The sequence below is a fragment of the Carica papaya genome, chromosome 6 (assembly GCF_054855325.1).
Source record: "Carica papaya isolate Zhongbai chromosome 6, ASM5485532v1, whole genome shotgun sequence".
Classification (NCBI taxonomy): domain Eukaryota; kingdom Viridiplantae; phylum Streptophyta; class Magnoliopsida; order Brassicales; family Caricaceae; genus Carica; species Carica papaya.
Genome location: NC_142314.1, coordinates 29,155,662 through 29,169,390, shown reverse-complemented (window position 1 = coordinate 29,169,390; position 13,729 = coordinate 29,155,662).

Here is a 13,729-nt window from a genome sequence, read left to right as displayed (position 1 = left end):
TAATAACTAAAAATGTATGTTGTTTGAAAACTAATACCCCATATGTGCCGATGGAACTAGATAAATCTGTTTTCGATATAGATCAAATGTATATTTATTTTATGATGTTATTACTTTTGAAGTGGTATTATGTTTTAATCATAAATGCATTTGTATTGGTATAAGAAGAGGAACGAGCATGCTGTTATATGTGTGAAACTATGTGTGCGGATACTGTAATGGATGTGTGTGGATGTTTAAAGAGGGGAGGTGGGTGTTGTAGGATTAAACATGTATGTATGATGGGTATATATATATATACCCATCATACATACATGTTTAATCCTACAACAATATATATAAATGTAAAACTGGATGTGTAGGTGTAAAGTATGTATTAAATAAATTCTGTGTGTTTTCGTTTATATCTAAATATAAACATAAGCCATGTGTTTTGTATACATATATATATGTGGCTGTCTACTTACGTAATATACTCTGTGTGTGCTCGATATATATATATATATGTACATTGTTGTGTGTGTTGTGTCATAAACTAAATTACATTTGTATGTACTTGTCTTTTTATATATGTATATATATAAATATATGTAAATACATGGATAAAGTGTTCATGTGAATATGTTTGTGTGAATATAACAAGTTTTATAAATACGTGTTGGTATAGATATAAATTATGGGTATGTATATGTGAGATAAGTTGTAAGCAAATGTATATACGTGGGGATATGCATGGCTGTTGGTGGATGTTTGGATGTAAATGTAACAAAATCGTGTTTGAGAGTGTGTATGGGGTGAATCCCACTGTGAATATAACCTCAATCAGATGTGGCTGGGAAGTTCCATACCAAATAGGGTTGAAAAATGGTTTGGTGGCTGTAACTACCTAATCCGAGATTCCCTAACTTAGAAAAATTAAAATTTAAATAAACTAGGAAAGAATTTTAAAAGAATTGAAACCTATTAAATAATGAAATTAATTAAACTAAAATTATTTAAAAAATATTAGAATTCGTAAATTAATAAGATAAAATTATTTAAGAAATTAGGGAAGTAGAAAGTAAATTTATAAGAAATTAACTAAATTAAATATCATAAAATAAACATTTAAACAATTTAAAAATAATATTTAAGCCCAAAAATAAATTAAAGAGGAAATTAGGAAGCTACAAGCAAAAAATTAGAGGCCATTTAGGCCTAAAAAAGGAGCCTAAGGACCTAAATTAACAAAAATAAAGAAAACTAGGGCTTTTATAATTTTTGGAAGTCTAGCCGCATCAACATGTGACGTGGCCACGCGGCTATTAGCAACATGCCATGTGACGAACACACAGGCCGAACTTGCGTATGTGGCAATCTGTGCATACACTCTGAGCATTTCCTGCCCAAGCTAATCCAAAAGCCATGGCCCGTCCTTGTTGTGTTATTGATGGACATCCATGATCGTGTGGTTTGTTGATCCGACGATCAGGAGGCTATCTCACGCGGATTACAATTTAATAGTTTGTGTGTGTCGCGATCGAGATTGTCCCTCGTGCAGATTACGATCCAACCGCTAGGATGGTTTCCTGTCGAATCCAATCAAATGATCAGGATTCCATGTGATAGCTTTAAAATATCTCTGAGCTAATTTCTTATGTTTAATATATTTAATTTAGTATTTGTATGTATTTGAAAATATATAATAAGGTTAAAGACATAGTTTAATGTCAAACGAAAAAATGATATATAAGGATGAAGGAGCTAAAATAAGCATGAAGAGGCATGGAGAAAGGTGAAAACCTTTTAGATAAAGTGGTATAATGAAAAGTGGTAACTTTTATATGAAATGACATAACAGAAAGTGGTAACTTTTAGATGAAGTGACATGTAAAAACTAGTAACCTTTTAAATAAAATAGCATGTGAAAAGTGATAACCTTTTAGATGAAGTGACATGATGAAAGGTGACAATTTTTAGATAAAATTGTATGACGAAATTATGGCAGCCTTTCTCTCGTGACTCCTCATTCCTATAAATAAGGGATGGGGGAAGGGAGGAAGAGACATTCCTGATGAGAGAAAAATAATGAGAATCGTAAAAGTGAAGAAATAAGGAGTACGAAGTATGTGATTTTTTAAAGTATTTTGAAGTTTTAGATAAAAATTTTGGGAAAACTCTGCTAAATCGTGATGGTAAAGGAAGAGGAAAAGAAGAGGAAGAAGACTCATAGTCAAAATAAGGTTATAAACCATTAGAAAGGTAAGTATTTTCTTAAGTTTTGAAGTTCGATTTCTCTTTAATTTTTAGGATTAGTTTTTTAATACTTCATTGAATATTTTTTAGCCAAGAAAGTGACCAAAAATAATCATGCAACCTTGCTGGATTTTTGAGAGAAAAATATCATAAATAAAGCCGGAACTCTGTCGGAGTTAACATTGTGATTGTTAAGAACTCAAGGTAAGTGTGTATTATGATTTTGTTAACCTATGTAGTTTTTTGAAGTGTTTTACATATTTTTAATATAAATAAATGAGTAAGTGGATATTATGGATTCATTAGCCTACGTAACTTTGAAGTACTTTACGTATTTTCAGTATAAAAATATGCAAATATTTAATTTGTCTTTTGTATTTGTTAAATAAGTTTTGTTAAAGTTTTATTTTGATATAAGTATTATTTTGCCTTTTCTTTCTGAAATGTAATTTTCATTTATGCGCATCACTCATTATGGAAAGAAGTTGTTCTAAAAGCACCTGAATTATGCTAGGCTTTAATGTGGTCGAACATAACCATCTGTATACGGGTGTAGTGACAAAGTGATAAGTGTTTACTAATACATAACCGTTTCGTATTTGGGTGTATAGGGAAACAATCTGATCTATGTGCCCTAACGGTTCCATATACGGGGGGTAGCAATGTTTCAAGATACTCATGTATGTCGTTCCATGTTCGGGTACATGAGAAACTAGTGATAAATATGTGTGCCTATGCATAAGATATGGTAATTGATTAACCCTCTGTAATAGAGATGAAGTATTCAATGAAGCAATTGTGAATATATTTTTGGTTTTCGTATATCTGTTTTCGAAAAGATTATATTATATATGTTTGTTTGTGTATAAAAAAACTATATATTGCATGTACTATGTTGTGATTTCATAATGTCACTTATTGGGATACTTTGTCTCACTCTCCCTATCGCCCTGCAGATACTGAAGATATTGTTGTAAACTGAGTTGTGATACGGAAAAAAGTTATGAAGGTAAACTCTGAGACTATGTTAAGATTAATAAAGTTAAGTTATTTTACTTAACTCGAGTCTATGTGATTTAAGGTTGTATACTTCGATCATTACCTTATAAAACGGGGTATGATCTGTGACAAGTGGTATCAGAGCACGATTTTAGAACATCCCTTAAATACGAGGTTTAGGGTTACATGAGACCTAGATAGAGTTGTGAACATAGTGAAATGCCTCTAAGTTCGAATTTCATGAATGTAGAAAATGGCAAGGATACTGAGAGAGCAAGCAAATCGGGTTTCCAAAAGACCAGATCGAACAAAGTCTAGATAGAGTCATGCGTATAGTCGAAGGCTTGGTTTGGGTGGTAGGTCAACATGTATCCCATGGCCAAACTGTTACTAACAGTAGTAATGATGGTTCCCATAGCCAAACTGTTACTAACAGTAGTAATGATGGTACCAGTAACACCCAGCCGATGGAGGAAAATGATGGAAAACTCATTGAAAGATTTAAGAGGATGAACCCACCACCATTTACTGGTGGAACCGACCCGATATTAGCCGAACAGTGGATCATAGAGTTGGAGAAGATGTTTGAGGTTCTAAGCCCCACTTCAGAGCAAAAGGTATAATTAGTTACATTCATGTTCAAGGGAGGTACAGAACACTGGTGCTGCCTGAAGAAGGGATCCCTAAGGACACTTATCCTCGGAAAGCATTTGGAGAGTCATTCTACAAGAAGTATTTCCCTAACTTTGTTTGAAAACAAAAGCAAATGAAGTTTCTTGAGTTAAAGAAAGGGAATATGAGAGTGGCAGAATATGCATAAAAGTTTATAGAGTTGGCTTGGTTCGTGCCCAACTTAGCAGCAGATAAAAGCTTAAAAGCCAGGAAGTTTAAGAAAGGCCTGCGTAAGGAGATATGGGATAAAATCTCAGTTCTGAAGTTTAATTACTACTAAGAAGCATTAGAACAAGCCAGATACATAATAGGTTATAAGCTCAGTCCTACAACAGATCCACCGGGTTAACCATTCATACCAAACAATAAGAGGAAGGCTTAAGAGCCACAACAACCTAATAAAAGACAAAAGATAGGTCTCATAGTCCTAGCACAAGGGCCAGATAGATATGGCCCCATTGTGGAAAGAACCATGGAAGTAGACCTTGCTACAAGCTGACAAATGGATACTTTAGATGTTGTAGTACTCAACAACGGATCAAAAAGTATCCTATCAATAAAGAGGAGACTAGGTTAAGAATTCAAGGAAGAGTATATGACCTTATAGAGAGAGACGCTAAAGCCTCCCAGGATGTGATCCAAGGTATACTTACTATATCTAGTATATTGCTTAAGATCTTAATAAACTCAGTATCTATACACTCTATTATATCATAGGAGTTTATTTAGCATCTAAACATTGAACAATACACCTTTAGAATATGTATTAGTAGTCTCTCTCCCAGCCAATAGGGACTAGACCACTAGTACAGGCTATTGAACATATATTGTGGAATTGCCAACAAAGAGTTACTAGTAGATCTCATGCTCTTAGATATGCATGATTTTGATGTCGTATTACGAATGAACTTATTAGCGGTGTACTATGCCAATATAAATTGTCATGGAAAAATAGTGACCTTTAATGTTCCCAGTGGCAAGACCTTCAAATTCAAAGGGATTAGGGAGCCCCAACATCCACGTCTCATATCTTGCATTCAAGCTCAAGGATTACTTGAGAAGGGATGTGTAGGGTATTTGGTTGATGTAGTGTAGAATAAAAATAAAGAAGTCAATCTACAACAAATACCCAAGGTGAAGGAATTTTTTAATATTTTCATAGAAGATCTTCCAAGTCTACCCTAATATCGGGAGATCGAGTTCTTCATTGACTTAATTCCTAGTATAAGCCTTATCACTAAGGCTCTTGAATGGCAAAAACCGAACTAGAGGAACTCAAGAAAAAACTACAAGAATTATTGGACAAAGGTTTCATCATACCAAGTGTATCACCATAGGGAGCCTCAGTACTATTTGTAAAGAATAATGATGGTACCATACGGCTTTATATCAATTATAGGCAACTGAAGTAAGTTACCATAAAGGATAAGTATTTGTTGCCTCATATTGATGATCTGTTTGACCAATTTTAATGAGCTCAAGTATTCTCAAAGATTAATCTACGTCCTGGATACCATCAATTAAAGATTAAGAAAGAGGATGTTCCCAAGATTGCCTTCAAGACCAGGTATGATCATTACGAATTCTTAGTCATGTCTTTTGGTCTAAAAAATGCTCCCGTGGTATTTATGCATTTAATGAATAGAGTTTTCTAGCCATTTTTGGATAAGTTTGTTATCATCTTCATTGATAATACACTGATCTATTCACAGAGTAAGACTGAACATGTGGAGCACTTGGCAATAGTGCTTGAGATACTTAGGAAAAAGAAGTTGTATGCCAAGTTTAAGAAATGTGAGTTTTGGTTAAAAGAAGTTGCCTTCCTCGGACATATAGTTTCAGAGGATGGGATATCAGTATATCTAACTAAGGTAGAAGCGATAGTAAACTTAAAAATGCCTATAACAGTAACTGAAGTTCGAAGTTTCTTCGATCTAGCTGGATACTATAGGAATTTTATTGAAAGTTTTTCAAAGATCACTACTCCACTAACTCAGCTCACTAGAAAGGCCATAAAGTTCGAGTAAATGATAAGTGTGAACAAAATTTTTAGGAACTAAAAAAGACATTGATAACAGTCCCAGTATTGACTATTCCTAATGGTATTAGTGGATTCTCTATCTACAGTAATGCTTCAAAGTAAGGATTAGGATGTGTGTTAATGCAATAGGAAAAAGTGATAGCATATGGTTCTAAATAATTAAAGAATCATGAGCATAACTATCCTACCCATGACGTAGAACTAGCCACCATAGTTTTTGCCTTAAAGATCTGGCGTTATTACCTATATGGTGAAAATTTTGATATTCATATAGACCATAAGGTTTTGAAGTACTTGTTCTCGTGGCTCCCTACTCCTATAAATTGGGGATGGAAGAAAGGAGGAAGAGACATTCCGGATGAGAGAAAAATAGTGAGAAGCATAGAGATGAGGAAAGAAGGAGTACAAAGTGTGTGATTTTTAAGAGTACTGTGAGGTTTTAGATTAAAATCTTAGAAAAACTCTACTAAATTTGTGATAGTAAAGGAAGAGAAAAAAAAGGTTCACGATAAAAAGAATGTTATAAACCATTAGATAGGTAAGTATTTTTTTTAAGTTTTGAAGTTTGGTTTCTCTTTAACTTTCGATATTAGTTTTTGAGTATTATGTTTGATATTTTTTAGTCAAGAAAGTGATCAAAATCATCCAGAAACTCTACTAAATTTTTAAGAGAAAAATGTCATAAATAAAGACAAAACTCTGCCAAATTAAGATTGCGACTGCTAAGGACCTAAGGTAAGTGAGTATTATGATTTTGTTAGCCTATGTAGTTTTTTTAAGTGTTTTACATATTTTTAGTATAAATAATTGAGTAAGTGGATATTATGGATTCATTGGCCTAGGTAGCTTTGAAGTATTTTCTAAATAAGTATTTGTTAAAGTTTTACTTTGATATAACCTTCACTTTTTGTTTTCGAAATGTGATGTTGATACGTGTGCATCACTCATTATAGAAAGAAGTATTTCTAAAAGTACCTGCATTATGCTAGATTTTAGTGTGGCTGTACATAATCATTTTGTGTTTGGGTGTATTGGCAAAGTAATAAGTGTGCACCCATACATAACTGTTTTGTATTCGAGTGTATTAGCAAAGTGATAAGTGTGTACCCATACATAACTATTTCATGTTTGGGTGTATTATTTTGCTTCCGCATTCAATTTATAATTTATTTCCTTTTAAGTTACGGGTCATTACATACGAGCTGATGCAGTTTCAAATAGTGCTGAACTTCAAGAAACTGAGAACTTGATTAAGTAAGAATTAATTCAAGATGCAGAAAGAATTGCATATATTGACAGCCAGAATCATTTCATTAATATTCTTGTTGGCCAGTATAAAGGAATGTTCATCTATGTAAAAGAAGATTCTGCATTGTGATCAGTGCAGGCTAGTAATAAGTACATGCAATGAATATTAAGTGAGCGAGCAGAGAATATTAGTAAAGGTAGAGGGAATGATGTCGTAATAAATTTGGTCAAAGGGGATGATCGGGATAAAATTCGTTCGTGGATAAAACAAATCTTTTCTTCTACTTGTTTGCAGCAAAATAAAAGTACTTGTAAAGTGTTAGGAAAAAACATATTACTACTGCATATGAAAATTTTAGTATTGTTTACTGTATAGACATCATTCGATTAGTTGATCAAATAAGAGAGTTTGCAATGTACTGAAGAGAATTTCAGTTACCAGCATCACTCCTCATCCCCAGCCAAAACCTTTGCAAGCCATTGATATAGTTGTTCAACCTCCTCCGGTTTTGGGTCATTGCCATTACCAGTAGTTTCTGCCTCTTCGTTGTCAAGAAAGTTCTGCAAGCTCTGGTAATCCGTTAAACCTTGGTTTTGGCTTTGATTAGTAGGGGGAGGAAGGTAACTATCTGATGGGATTCCAGGCTGCAGGTTTGAAATGTTTTTCCATAAACCATTTGATGATGATGATGATCCCTGTTGTAGCACCAAAAAAGTCTCCTGCATCCCTTCTGGTTGTGGTCTATATATCGACGACACTTCATCATCCTGCACATCTAGTGATGACTCGCATTGCAAAGCTGCATTGTTATTCTGGAAATTAAATGAGGGTCTAGGATGAAACATCGGCAAATTATTCTGCAGCTAGTTTAATGACGATCCAGGCTGCAGAAGCATATTGTTATTCTGCAGCCGATATGATGATCCAACTTGTACCCTTGAAGCATTGTTTTGAACATTGTTCAATGAGGATCCAACCTGCTACAACGAATTGTTATCATGTACCTCACATGATGATCCAACTTGCACCCTTGAAGCACTGTTTTGAACATTGTTTGATGAGGTCCCAGTTTGCAATAAGGTATTGTTATTCTGTCCCTCATGTGATGATCCAACTTGCACCCTTGAAGCATTATTTTGAACATTGTTTAATGAGTCTCCAATCTGCAAGAATGAATTGTTATTATGTACCTAATATGATGATCCAACTTGCACCCTTGAAGCATTGTTTTGAACATTGTTCAGTGAGATAATAATTAATATGTATATTTATGATATTTGATTTAAAATTTAGAATCAAATCTCTATAAACTATATTGAATCGTATATTAATTACATCAGTATTTAATTAATTCATCGTTGGGCTAGTAAAGATTAATAATTAATACGTACACGAACCTTACCACATACAATATAAAAGCAAAGAAATACTAGGTAATTAATGCTATTTTCGTATTTTCAGTGAATATTTGAATAAACTGTAGTTTGTATTGTGAATTATAGAAATATTGTTAAAATAATTATTAATTAAAAGTGTTTTTAGTCAAAAGCTAATTTACATTTGATAGAAATAGTTGTAAAAAATATTGTCACCTTAAAAAACAAAAATTTTGTGTTTTGGGAAATTGAATTTTAAAGTTTTAAATATATATTTTTAATAAAAATTAAAGTTATTCTATAAAAATTACTCATTCTAACTTTTGAGTTTAAAATTATTAAAAACAAATTTTGACTTTAATTGTTGTCAAAACTATTTTATATTTTTTTCGTTTGATTGTAAAAATATATTTTAATAAATTCGCTAAATAGGCTCTTAATTGCAAATTCATTATATTTCTAGAGCACATAAAAGTTACTTGATTTTTAAAAAAATAGTCACAATATGAAACCTGTTTATGACTAGTAACTTGGGGTTGAGTCAACTCTGGAACATCCATGAAACTTAGTGTTGACTTTGGACGAGTTTCTGCATGTAGAAACCAAAGGATATAATTATATGGACATATATATATACACATTAAAATTAAAGTAACAACTTTTTATAAGTAGTGGGAAATCACCTTTGTCCCTTAAAGCAGTTACAACAGCTGTAAACTCTAATTCCAGGTCATGGTTCCAACCCATACGTTGTTTCTTAGCACAGTTCCCACCCTTGTCCTCCTCACCATCTTCCCAAGCCGCATTAACGCTAGTATTGTCAAAAGAAGATCTTGTCTTTCTCACTTTTGATTGTCTATTTCCAAGTATAGCATTTGGTTCCTTTCGGTTTGACACTAGAATACTTTGAGGGTTCACCTTAGCTTGATTTTCCCCAACTCCATTACAATTCTCTCCTTCTTTAATCGATCCGATTTCATTTGATCTATTTTTCTTTATCCCGTGTTGCCACACATCTCTAACATTCTGTGGTGAAATGGGTTTCTCCAAACAGAAGCATACACCATCCTGCAACGCTTTAAGGGTAATGTCCATTTCGGTCTCTGATCCCATCACTGCATGATAATAAAAATAGATATAGAACATCTATAAAATAAAATGAGTTATAAAATTTTGAAGCAACATACAAACTGTAGCAATCCCTCTTCTTCTGACTATTTTTAAGAATATGATAATATCCATATCACGTAATTTCATGGATGTCATAACAAGCTTGAAACGATCTGGTTGTTCTAAAATTAAGTTTGCAGCGACAACTCCTGATTCAGTAGTGGTCACTGAAAGAGTGAAGAAAAAAAAATGTTAAGTTTGATCAATCTAATAATACAAATAAAAAAAAAGAATTGAAATATTTTCTTAATGAAATTATATCTTATGTATAAATATGAAATCTAATGAAGTTAGACGCATAATGTCTTATGTATATGCATGTCGGTATGCTTGAATGTATTGGTTTACGAAATAATGTTTATAATTGCAAAAGAAATCAAAATTCATAATTAATGATGATACCTAATTTTAAGTTTCATCACAAACTTAAGATTAAATATACATTCAGATATACAAAACATGGAACATGCGTGGACACGATAGCCTAATACGCCGACATTTCATCTTATGTAAAACGTATTGAGATAATGAAGTGTGTGATAAGTCATGTATTGTGTTATATCCTTCTATAAATCATATTGATTGTCAAGTTAAATTATCGTTTGAACATACATATAATAATTACATAATATTAAAGTTAAAAGACCATATTAATGATATGCTTCTTACATTAGGTAGCTATATTCGAACTTTTTCTCTAAAATATTAATGATTGAATTAAATTTAGATTATCAAAATAGAAAAAATATATTTAATTGTCATCTTATATAGCATTTGTTATCGGATTATGTTTCTTTTTAATTTATTTAATATTATTATTTGTGATTTTCTATTTCTATTAATAATGAATAATTTAATCTGATCAGATACATGTGTTTTTATATGTATCTAAAATGACATAGACATATATAATATATAATAAAATATGATTTTTTTCTTTGTTTAAAAAAATACAAAAGGACAATAATGGACAACGATTTACGTGGAAAAAAATCTGAATTTAAAATTATAACAATAATCAAGTATCACTGCCAAACCAAGAAAAATAGAAAAATTAAAAAAAATGTTAGATAAAATCAAACATGTATACGGACAAAGCTATATATGTTTGGATGCGTGTCCTAAAAGCAATTCTCATTCAACCAAAAACAAAAAATATTATATATGTACTTAAGAGGAGAAGCTAGCTGTATATACATTATATATACGTATATATGTTACATTACCAACCTTTCCTTCAATTCTTTTCCTTATATATATGTGTACTGTAATTTTATTTGTGTTGGTTGATTATGTCGTAGATCCATGAAAAATCTGAACAAATTTATCTCAAAAATATCCATTTTTATGCAAGACATTGGTATAGATAGATAACTTACAAGATCTATGCCAATACATTCGTAAACATGTACAGACACGTATAATAAATACATATGCATATAGAAAGAGAATCCAAAACCAGATTTACGGTTAGATAAGAAGATATTTTCATCAAATTAAAAATGTAAATTTAAACCAAAATTAAGATAAAGTGTGATAACAAAATTTTAGATCCATTGAATATATACATATATCCATATACACGCACATATATATGGGAGTTTACCGTTGTACTTGTAGTATCCAAGCACTGAAGACAGGTACATGAGCGTGCTTGTGTCTTGATCAACCACAAGGACAGAGAGGCCTTGATCGAAGGTTGGGATAGAGTCCTTTGGAAGAATATCGTTGTTTAATACCTCCATTTTCGTCAAGAGAAAAACTAATCGATTTACCTGGATACCAAAGAATAAGAAGATCGAAAAGGATGATGGTCAGAAAAGATCAGATAAAGCGAAATGGTGAGCTTTAGATTTGAAGAGAAAAATTGAGAAGAAGATGATGATAACGAGAGAAAAATTTGAAAAAGCCCCTAGTCACATTGAAGCTTGACGGTGTGCATTGGAAACTAGGAAAAAAACATAAATGGTTAATTTTAGGGTGGAGAGAAAGATCAAAAAGAGCAAATTGAAGAAGATGAACAAAGAAGACGAAGCACAAGCTCTGAAAGTCTGAAACCTACCGCGATATATATATAGAGAGAGAGAAAGAGAGAGAGAGAGAGAAAGAAAGAGAGATATAGAGATAGAGTCAAGAAAAAGACTAGTTTTGGATTTATAAAGCAATGAATGAAGGAATAAGGTTGCACAATTGACACGTGGCATATGCAACAACGTGGCAACTTTAGAGCCACTTGTGGAAAATCCTACTAAAAAGTAAAAAGATAATGGTTTCGACTTTTTTATATGGAGTTATGTTTAAAAATCCAATCATTGGTTTACACGTTCAACATGTGAGATTACTAATCATTAGATTCCATATATACAAGTATTAATTGCTAGATTTTACAAATAAAAGATCAGTAATGTCTATCTCATTTGATTATAGTAACGCAAGAAGTAAACCTATGAGATTACTAAAAGGTCTTTCAATCTAAATTTGGTAAACATTTATGTATCATATTCATTTTTTTCAGTTATATACTATTTTTTCTTCAATTTTACGAGTTTACTTAAAAGAGTAGTTTAAGTAGAAAATTATTTACACCTAATTAACTTTTTGTTTCTCTGTTTCTATTAAATACATCATAATTAATTACCACCAATACAACCATCTTCTAATTAAGATCTTTACGCTCTACTTGAAGTTTACCAGTTCAAACCCCACTAATAATATATAACTCGTCAATTTATAAGTATATTATAGGCAGGTAATAGTCAAACCGTAATTTTTTATTAATAGGACCTATGACTTAATTCATTAATATGTTAATAAGACTATTATGATTAAGATGAATTTTGTCTCAGCACGTTATAACATACTTATAAAGTTGGGTCGCTTGAAGCCATGAAGATTGAGACCAAATTGAGTACTAAAGGACATACACTAAAGTCACAGTGGGTCGCGTGGAGTCCATGAAAAACACTTGACATATCATCATATTGACTTGGGTTGTTTGTAAGATTGTTAATAACGTGTACAGTTTGTTGTATTTGTTGATGACTTGTATAGTTTATTATATTTGTTTTCTATTTATTTGTTATGTTGATTATGTGTAGAGTCATCTGGTTCAGATTCCATGTTTTTCAATAGAGTTTCAGATGAGCTCTCCTCGACGTATTAAGATTGAATAGGTTTGCATTCAGATATAATCATTTGCTCTTTTTTTGTCCTTTTTATCTTAAAAGCTAGATAAGAACACAAAATGATACAGAAAACAAAATTATATGTATATGTATGTGTATCTATATCTACTATATAAATATGTTGCAGATTCAATTATTTCAAGGTGAGACTCTGAAATTTTTTAAATAAAATAATATGGTTGGAATTTTTTATAAACAAATTTTTTTTTATAGATTTAGTAGTTGTTTTTGCTCAATTTTAAACTGATAAAATAATAAAATATGTGATGATTGAATTTTCAATTGGGATAATATTCCATTACAAAAACTTCCAAGTGGTGCGTTTGTGTCTGTGTTGCCTATAATGAGTGACGCACACCCAATTACATTGGATTATAGAAACTACTTTTACATTTCGCAGTAATCGCTCAAAAGTAAACTGTAATAACCTTAATTATAGAAATAAGTAAATTTTGTAAGTTAAGAGAGAAATTCTTTTTTTGGAAAAAATGTTTGAATTAATTAAATAAAAAATCACAAAATCCACCTAGAAATGCAAATATATTAAAATTATTAAATTATGGCTTCCTTGAAAAGAAATTCTGAAGTTAGAGCCTTTTTCGAATTAAAAATCACAAATTTGAAAAGATCTTAAGTGACCAAGGGTCACTCTGTAATTTCCAAGAAGTGGGCCACGTAGGAAAACCCACATGATAGCTCGGCCAATTGGGTCACCCTGTATGGTGGCCACGCCAGCAAGGAGTCTCACACATGATCACACACTGGCAATCTACGTGTTTATGATCGAATGACCCTTCCAATG